Consider the following 7,823-nt stretch of genomic DNA (forward strand, 5'->3'; position numbering starts at 1 on the left):
ACATGGAAGTCAAAGTAAATTAATATTTTTATTCATGAGAGGAACTATTACTCATTTTCTGTTCATTGGCTGCCTTTCATTTTTACCATGCCCAGTCAACTTGTGAAAACAGCTTTGCTATTTTGTCTGTTGGTGTTTCAGCCAAACTACAGCAGCTGTGATAACACCCTTGAAATACATACATAATCACAGGTTTTAAGGTTAGCTGACAGCTTGGACATTTCAGCAGAAAAGAGCTAAAGGTAAAGTGGGAGCCCTGTGAGTGTATGATCTGCTTCTACCCTGGGCTTGTGTCCACAGGAATGTCAGCTGTGGGGAGCAGAAAATGTGTGATGCCTGTTGTGTGTAACAGAAAGGGGAGGTTTGGTTCTGCTTTTTTCCTTCCTGACTCCCTTTAGGAGACAAGTTGTCATTCAAACCTTCTAGGAGAGGGTTCCAGATATTGGATCTAAGGAAATGTTGAGACGTTGAAGCTCCAAGAGAGCAGAATTTCTCATATGCTTGAACCTTCTTTTCTTAGTTAAGTCCCTTGCCAGATAAGTGCCTAGCTTTCTCCTTGCCACAGTCTGCTGAGATGCCTAACTTTCTTCCCCTCTGCCTGGGAGCCTGGTGCCTAACACCAGGTTTGGCATCCTGTTTTGGGATAGGCACATCCAAAAGAGGTTCTGCAGTGCCTTCTCTGATGTTCGAGTAGCTTTATAGCTATAGTCCTTATGTGACATGAAAACTGGTTACAGCCTAATGCATTGTTGCCTGATATGACTTCAGCATGCATGACAGCCTGCAGTCATAGGCCTCCACTGAATAATTTTCATCTAGTGGGTCTTTTCGCGACTTCCTCTGAGTACTTTCTTGTTACAAAGTTTGAAATGATAAACTGGAGATAAAAACAATTTTCTGAAGCAAGTCTATTATTAAATAGCCAGAAGCATCAGTAAGGGTTGATTATGCAGCTTGTGTGCAATTGAAATGGCTGCAACATCATTGTGTCACAGCAGCACAACGTGCGTAGTTGCTCTGGTTGCTGCTCTTTCCTTGTTAGCGAGTGAAAATGCAGTGGATAAGAATAGTTTTTGACTAATGGCTCCCTTAAATATCTCTGAAAAGGTTCTAGGGTAAAGAGAACAAAGTTCTGAGCCCTGGGCAGTGACAGGGCTGGAATGAGGGAGGAGGGTGTTGTGGTGTTCTCATTGTCAGAGGTCCAAGTGGCCTTACAGGGGAGGCTTTTGTATGCAGGGAGTTTTGCAGAGCTCAAGCTGTGGCTTGTGCCAGACTCCAATCAATACCCACAACATTTGATCTCAGGCTATTCCCTCGCATTTGCTCCTTGCACAATAACACTATGGGGCTCATGCAGTACCTGTATTAAGATGCTGAAATTTATATTAATGAAAATGCGAACAGAACTTGGTGAAAGGGCAAATCCGGGTTATCACTTGGCCACTGGGCATTTCTCTGTGTGTTGGCTCCCCACTAACCCTTGTGAACCTGCTGAAAGGGGGTCTTCGTATGAGGACGTTTGTGGAGTTCAGTGTACACACCTAAGCCATCTATGCAGTTGCAGGATAGCTTGTTTCAGAGTAGACCTACATGTAATAGGGAAACTAATTAGTGTTGTACTTCAGGTCAGACAAACCTGGTGCTGTGTTAGCCAGTGTTACATGGCACTAGAATGAGAAGGTGAGCTTGGATTTTTTTTGCAGGTTCTCTGCATGTGGACTGTGGGAACACTGCATGTTCTTTTTGTGTGCTCTTGGCTGCTTCCTTCTGAGAGCCCTGCTGGCTGCTTCCCACATAGACCACAGCCCATCTCCACCATCCTTGCTGTGCTTTCAATGGGGAGACGCCCGGGAAAATTGTTTTGCAAACTAAATGCTTGTAATCTTTGTTCATAAATGCTCTGTCCTTGAGTTCCCTAACTGCTGCAGATGACATCTGGGACTCAGCTTTTTGTTCCCCATACAAAGCTCATTGTTTGAGACATTTTTCTCTAGCATGATTTAGCATTGTTTTAGATCCTTTTTAGGTATCTTTTGTGCATGAGGTGCTCTGACCTAACACAGAAAGAAAATGCTGAGCCAGTTTGGTTGGAGATCAAGGTGGAAAATAGCGCATCCTGTTTTCCTTGAATATGAGAATATTCTTTGCAGTAGACCTGAGGTGTAGTTAGCATGCTATGTAGTTTTGACTAGCAAAGTGAGAAATGATAGCAGTTCCACCAAAATATTAGCATTTAAAAAACAAAACACACACCATAACGAACAAACAAACCAACCCCCAAGTTTAAAACTTTCAGATTAGTTTTACGTCTTTTTCTTCTCAGTCTAACTTCTGTTGTAAGTTTGAGTATGCCTAGTTCAAAATACTTCATCTGTACATGTGTGAACAATATTTTGAGTTCATTTTTCAAAGTAGCTGTGTATTAGCCTTTAATAAAAATTCATCTTCTTGTTTGAACATTGTGCCCTTAATATGGAATCCTGACCTCATACAATTGCCCTCTGAGGGGTTATTTTGGGTGTTTGTTTTATCTTCTTCACATGCTTGCGCTAACCTTGCAGCTAATCTGATATTGATTTATTTCCCAGGGCTTTATTATTTGCAATTGGAAGTAGGTTTCAGATTGGATTCTGTACCAACTGTTCACTGCAAAGGACATGCTCTGTGTGGGTTGCTAGCTGAGATGGTGAGGACAGAGGATCTATAAGTGTCCCAAGTCTGAGGTCCTCACATGAGGTGTGAGCAGTTCTTGAAATATATGGTCATCCTAGCCAGATTTCACAGGGATCTAAAATATAAAAATAACTATAAAATACCTCTAGTCAACAGCAGCGTGCTCATTGCAATGGGACAGATTCTGAATTCTGTTACACTTTTCCTGCATTGGGATGATTGACTAAAGGCAATTCAATATCTTGCAAGTAGAACTGCTTCTCTTCCTCTGGAAAGATTTAGGGGTTTGGTAGTAAGCTAGAAGCAAAGGAAAACTACATGGAGTCTTTCCCTCCACTGCAGCACTTGCTTTTCAGTCCCAGTATCTCTTGAGTATGTAATATAGCCTTTCTGACTTGAAACTATGTGTTTTATTTCCCTTTTCAATTACTTCTTAAAATATATCATCCATCAGAGTGTTTTTAGCATGTGAATAGCCCCAGTGATTGCAGATTGAAACAGATCAGAGTTTACAATAAGACATCTGTTGAGAAAATACACTTATCGACCATGTAAATATTGTATTAGGATACAAATGTGAATCTCCTTTAAATTATGCATTGATTTAGAACAAATGAAATGGCATCTATCTCTTTCATTTCTCATAGTACTATATACTGCAATACAGGGATGCTGGCTACCTTCATTATGTGGTTCTCTCCTTGGTGCCTGTATCCTTTCAAACCCCTGTGTTTCAGGCAGGAAAAGCAGACTTGTTAGTTGATCTGAATACCATTCTTCATGGTGAAGAACACATTAGCTTTGAACAACTGTAAATCAACTTGTGAGTGAGTCTGTGCTGGAGCTAAGTGTGGTCCAGTTCACTGGAACCAGCTGTTAAAATATCAGCCGGTCCCTGGGCTAGCTGCTAAAGAAGAAACACTGCCTGCAGCAAGCTCTGCTTCTCCCTGCTGCTACCGTCACTTTCAAGAACTGCTGTCAGTGTTTGTTGGGGGCTGTTTTGTGAGCTTAGTGTCTAGCTTGTGTTCAGAAGGCCCTGAGCATGTAAGGTCCAGGTGGTTTCCCTGTCTTAGAATGTCTTTACTGCTTTGGCCTGGAATTATTTTGGGAATTCTACCACTGTGATGGAGGGGATGAACACATAGTCCTTTGTGTCTTTCCCCAGTTTTTCAAAAATGAGTTAAGAGCTGTGCTCCAGATGCCACAGCCGTGACACAGGGGGAGTGTTCCTACAAACATACAAGTAATCTGGCCAACAGTTGGAATAATTCAAAGCACTCTAAGTTTCCTTGAGCAAAGGTTTTGTCCTTTACAGAGTATCTAGTGTTTTGTTCCTGAACTTGCATGGAGGCAACCAAGAAAGAAGGCTACAGTTTCATAACGGAATATCCCCCCAGCCCAGGAAAAGACCAGAACAAATTTTTATTTTTATTTATTTATTTATTTATTTATTTATTTATTTATTTATTTTAATAAAAGACTGTCTCCTGTTCTCACTGTGCATGAGAATTCACTGAGTAGAGCATATCAGACTTATTTTTTTCTTCCCCTCCACCTGCCAAGCAGTGCTGCAGGATTGCATTGGGTATATATGTATTCAGGTGAAATTCAGCTGCAGTGTTTTTTTCCCCATGCAGATCCTCTAAAAGTACAGCCCCAGCAGGAGACCTGTCTACTGATTCATCCAACACACAACCAGTTTCTTGTCTATCTGTTTCTGCTGATATTCAACCCTCTACCATTTTAAGCTTTATTTTGATATGGGGGAAAAAAAAAAAAAAAAAGGTTCATTTTCCTCTGGCCAGCAGAAACACTTGGAATATTCTCTTTTGTATGAAGTCCTGTCTGCCAACTGCTTGGCTCCTGTCATCATGTCCTGGTGTGCAGGTAGTCAGTTTACAAAGCTGGTGCTTATGTGGTTTTAACAGAATGGAGGAGCTATGAGCTAAGCATGGCATTTCTGAAAGACTGCTGTAAGCCTCAGTGTGATAATTTCTTTCAGGAGCTCATTTCTTGCTTATTTTTGTGGATTTTTTTTTTCCAAGAGTGTTCGTCCCGAGCCAATCCTTTTTACAAGAAAGGTGACCCTTATGATCAATGTGAAAACTGGCTTTTCAAACAATAGTAGTAAAGCTCCTGCTGAAATTATTTTTCTGCACCTATGTATAGCTCCTTCTCCAACTTTTTGTCTGAAATCAGTGTAACATTTTAGCTAGTTCTGTCAAAAACTGAAACAACTGTGCCAGGTTTCTGCCTTGTGCTGATAAAGTTCACCTTCACGAAGTTACAGGTAACAGAAATTGGTTTTGCAACCACCAGTCAGAGAAAGCACATCCTCCATTATCAGAATCGTTTTTTATGTGCATAACAAAACAAAGGGACAAAAAGAAATCTACTCCAATAGAAACACCTATAGTGCTGGAACTTGGGTGAGTGTAAAGCTACCACAACAAGGGTCACACACCTAAGCAGAAATGGTCCCTGCTTGGGCTTTCTTTTGCTTAAATTAGACAAGCACAAGCTGTGCCCACAACTGCTTCAGTCTGTGGAAGAAAGGTTTTTTTCAAGCATGAATTCCTCTTTGGACCCCTCTATGGCTTGAAAGACAAGGATGAAAGATGCTTATGAAAAGGTTTTGGACCAAAATCATTGAGCTTTGTGTTGCTCACTCGCTGCTCTAAATCCAGGACTTGCAAGGGCTTTCTGTGGGTTGTGGGTCACTGCAGGGTGGAGGAGCATGGAAATCTCCGTAAGTGTGGGGAGCCAAGGGAGGATTTGTCTGACCATTTTTCTCTTGGAAAGCAATGTGTTTGAACTGTTCTTCATCTTCAGCATTCTCTGTATTGGCTGATCTGTATAAATGGATTTATTATGAATAATATGTCATTAATAATGAAATAATCTATCCATCATATTGACTGTTTTGACTAAATGAGCCATTCACAGAGCTCTGCAGTATGTTGAGATATTTTGCAGCATGGCAAGATTTATGCCTATGTATTTTTTTATGATTAAAGATGCTGCTATTGCATTAGGCAATACAAGCTTGCAATAGCTGCTGGTCAGTGCAACAGTTCTGTGCAGGGAGAGTTACAGGTCGGGTGCCTTTTGTATTTGTGCAAATTTTCAGGCTTTTGCTGTTTTCAGGCGAGTAACCCCCACAAAATAGTCCTGCCCTTAAAGGGAAAGGCTGAATCCTAGAATCCTCTTCCACCTAAAATCTCTGCTAAAACCAATAAGGCCAGTCCTGTAGCCATTATTCAGTGAAAAGTTTGCTTACACGAGGCTGGATCCAGCCCTGCCTTAGTTATTTTCATTCAGTGAATGTTCATCCCCTCCTTTCTTTCTCCCAAAGGAAATCTGGCAGCTTGTCTGTTCCAGAGGCTGTGAAATATTGGCAGGTTTCAAAACCGAATGTGTCAGCCTCTCTGACAAGCAGTCATTCCGAGGGCAGGCAGCAATCCTGACGTTCACTCTGAAACCAGCCAGCTCTGTGCATGAGAGAGAGAGAAACCAGTGCCATGGAAGTGAGAGCTGCAAAAAAATCTTTTCCAAAGGGCTGCCTGAGAACGCGCTCTAACAGTGGACTGCAAGCTGCAGCCTCGAGCACACCCCACCGCTTCCAGAAATGCAAGGAACAGTGCAGATCTGTTCAGCTTCCAGCATTGTCCTATGCTGTGGAAGCCCATGCTGGTGGTCTGGCTCTGGGGTTGAGCAGTGCACCGCAGTGGGGAGGCTCCTGTGCAGCTCTGCTCTTGCCCTGGTCCTGGAGGAGCACGCTTGCCTATTCGCCCAATTCTAAATTTTTGAGTTTGCCAATGCTTAGCACGGGGTCTAAGCATGCCACACTTTTAACTCTTAGCTTTGGCCAGCTGCTGGTGCTTCAGCTTGGAGTGGTGTGGTGTGCTTGGGCAGCAGTTTCTGTTTTGTTTTTTAATTCTGACTAGAGTACCATGAACCCAGATGATTCACATGGTATAGTAGTGATAATTCTGGCATGACATCACTTAATCATGCAGCACCTGGCTTATCTGTTGCCTTTTTAAAGCTGTCCAATAACATCTTTTTGGAGATTTGCATGTTCTCGTACTTCATTCCCTTGCCCTGTCCTTGTTACCTCTAAAAGAGGAGTTCCAGTGTTTCCATTAGCGAGGGGATTTCTGCCAGCAATGATTTTAAGTGCTGTAGAATGAACAGTTCATTAAACTGGAAATGATTTTAAAGTGTTCAAGAGCCTGGGGCTATCATTACAATCACACTTGCAAATGGTCCCCACCTCTAAGGCATATTTCTTATTATTTAGGAGGATCGGGGATATGAGTACTTTGTGCGCCATCACAAAGTGTTTTAGTTCTGAAATCATCCTTCGTTGCTGATTTATTCCAGTAAACAAGTTTGTAGGTTTATTCAACTACACTTTTGAGGATGGGGAGGACCTCTATTCTTTTTTAAAACCAGCTGTCACGCACCTTAATATGTTATTGTAACATTCATGAGGCAGAGACTAGAAATACTAAAATACCATATAGTATATTGTTTGTATTTCTGGTCCACTTGGAAGCAGGAAGGGGAAATATTTCAACAGATTTGGTTTTGTGAGACTGATAGCCAAATGGTACAGATTTTAGGAGATCTGCTTTAAATAAAAAGTGTTTTAATTGAAGGCTTTTTTTTTTTTTTTTTTTTTTTTTTTTTTTTTTTAACAACCACCCCCTAGAAGAATTTTAGAGTTGTTCCATCTGTAGGAGTGTTTGGATCAGGAAGGGTGTATATAGCATTTTGGGAGAGGATTGCAGTAAAAATACATTTATGAGGATGTATTATGTAGAAATAGATGTTAATGCATGCAAAGAATTGGAGTTCTAGAAATAACTGAGCTGTGGTATCATGATGGCCCCTTGAAGTAATATCTTCATGTCAGGAGGAAATACAATGAGTCATGTATATATGTGGGTAGACTGATGCTGTGTGCCATGCTGTGTATCACATTATGTTCTTTGCTGTTCTTTGGGGAAAAGAAAAAGAAAGGCAATCTCAAATTTATCTAAAGAATCTGATAAATATATGGCTAAAGCAAATTTGCCATAAGCCTGAAATAAGGTCCAGAAGGGCAGCAGGGATGTCATGAACAAATGTTGCTGACATTAACT

This window comes from Aythya fuligula, chromosome 5 (assembly GCF_009819795.1).
Source record: "Aythya fuligula isolate bAytFul2 chromosome 5, bAytFul2.pri, whole genome shotgun sequence".
In the NCBI taxonomy this organism is placed as follows: Eukaryota; Metazoa; Chordata; class Aves; order Anseriformes; family Anatidae; genus Aythya; species Aythya fuligula.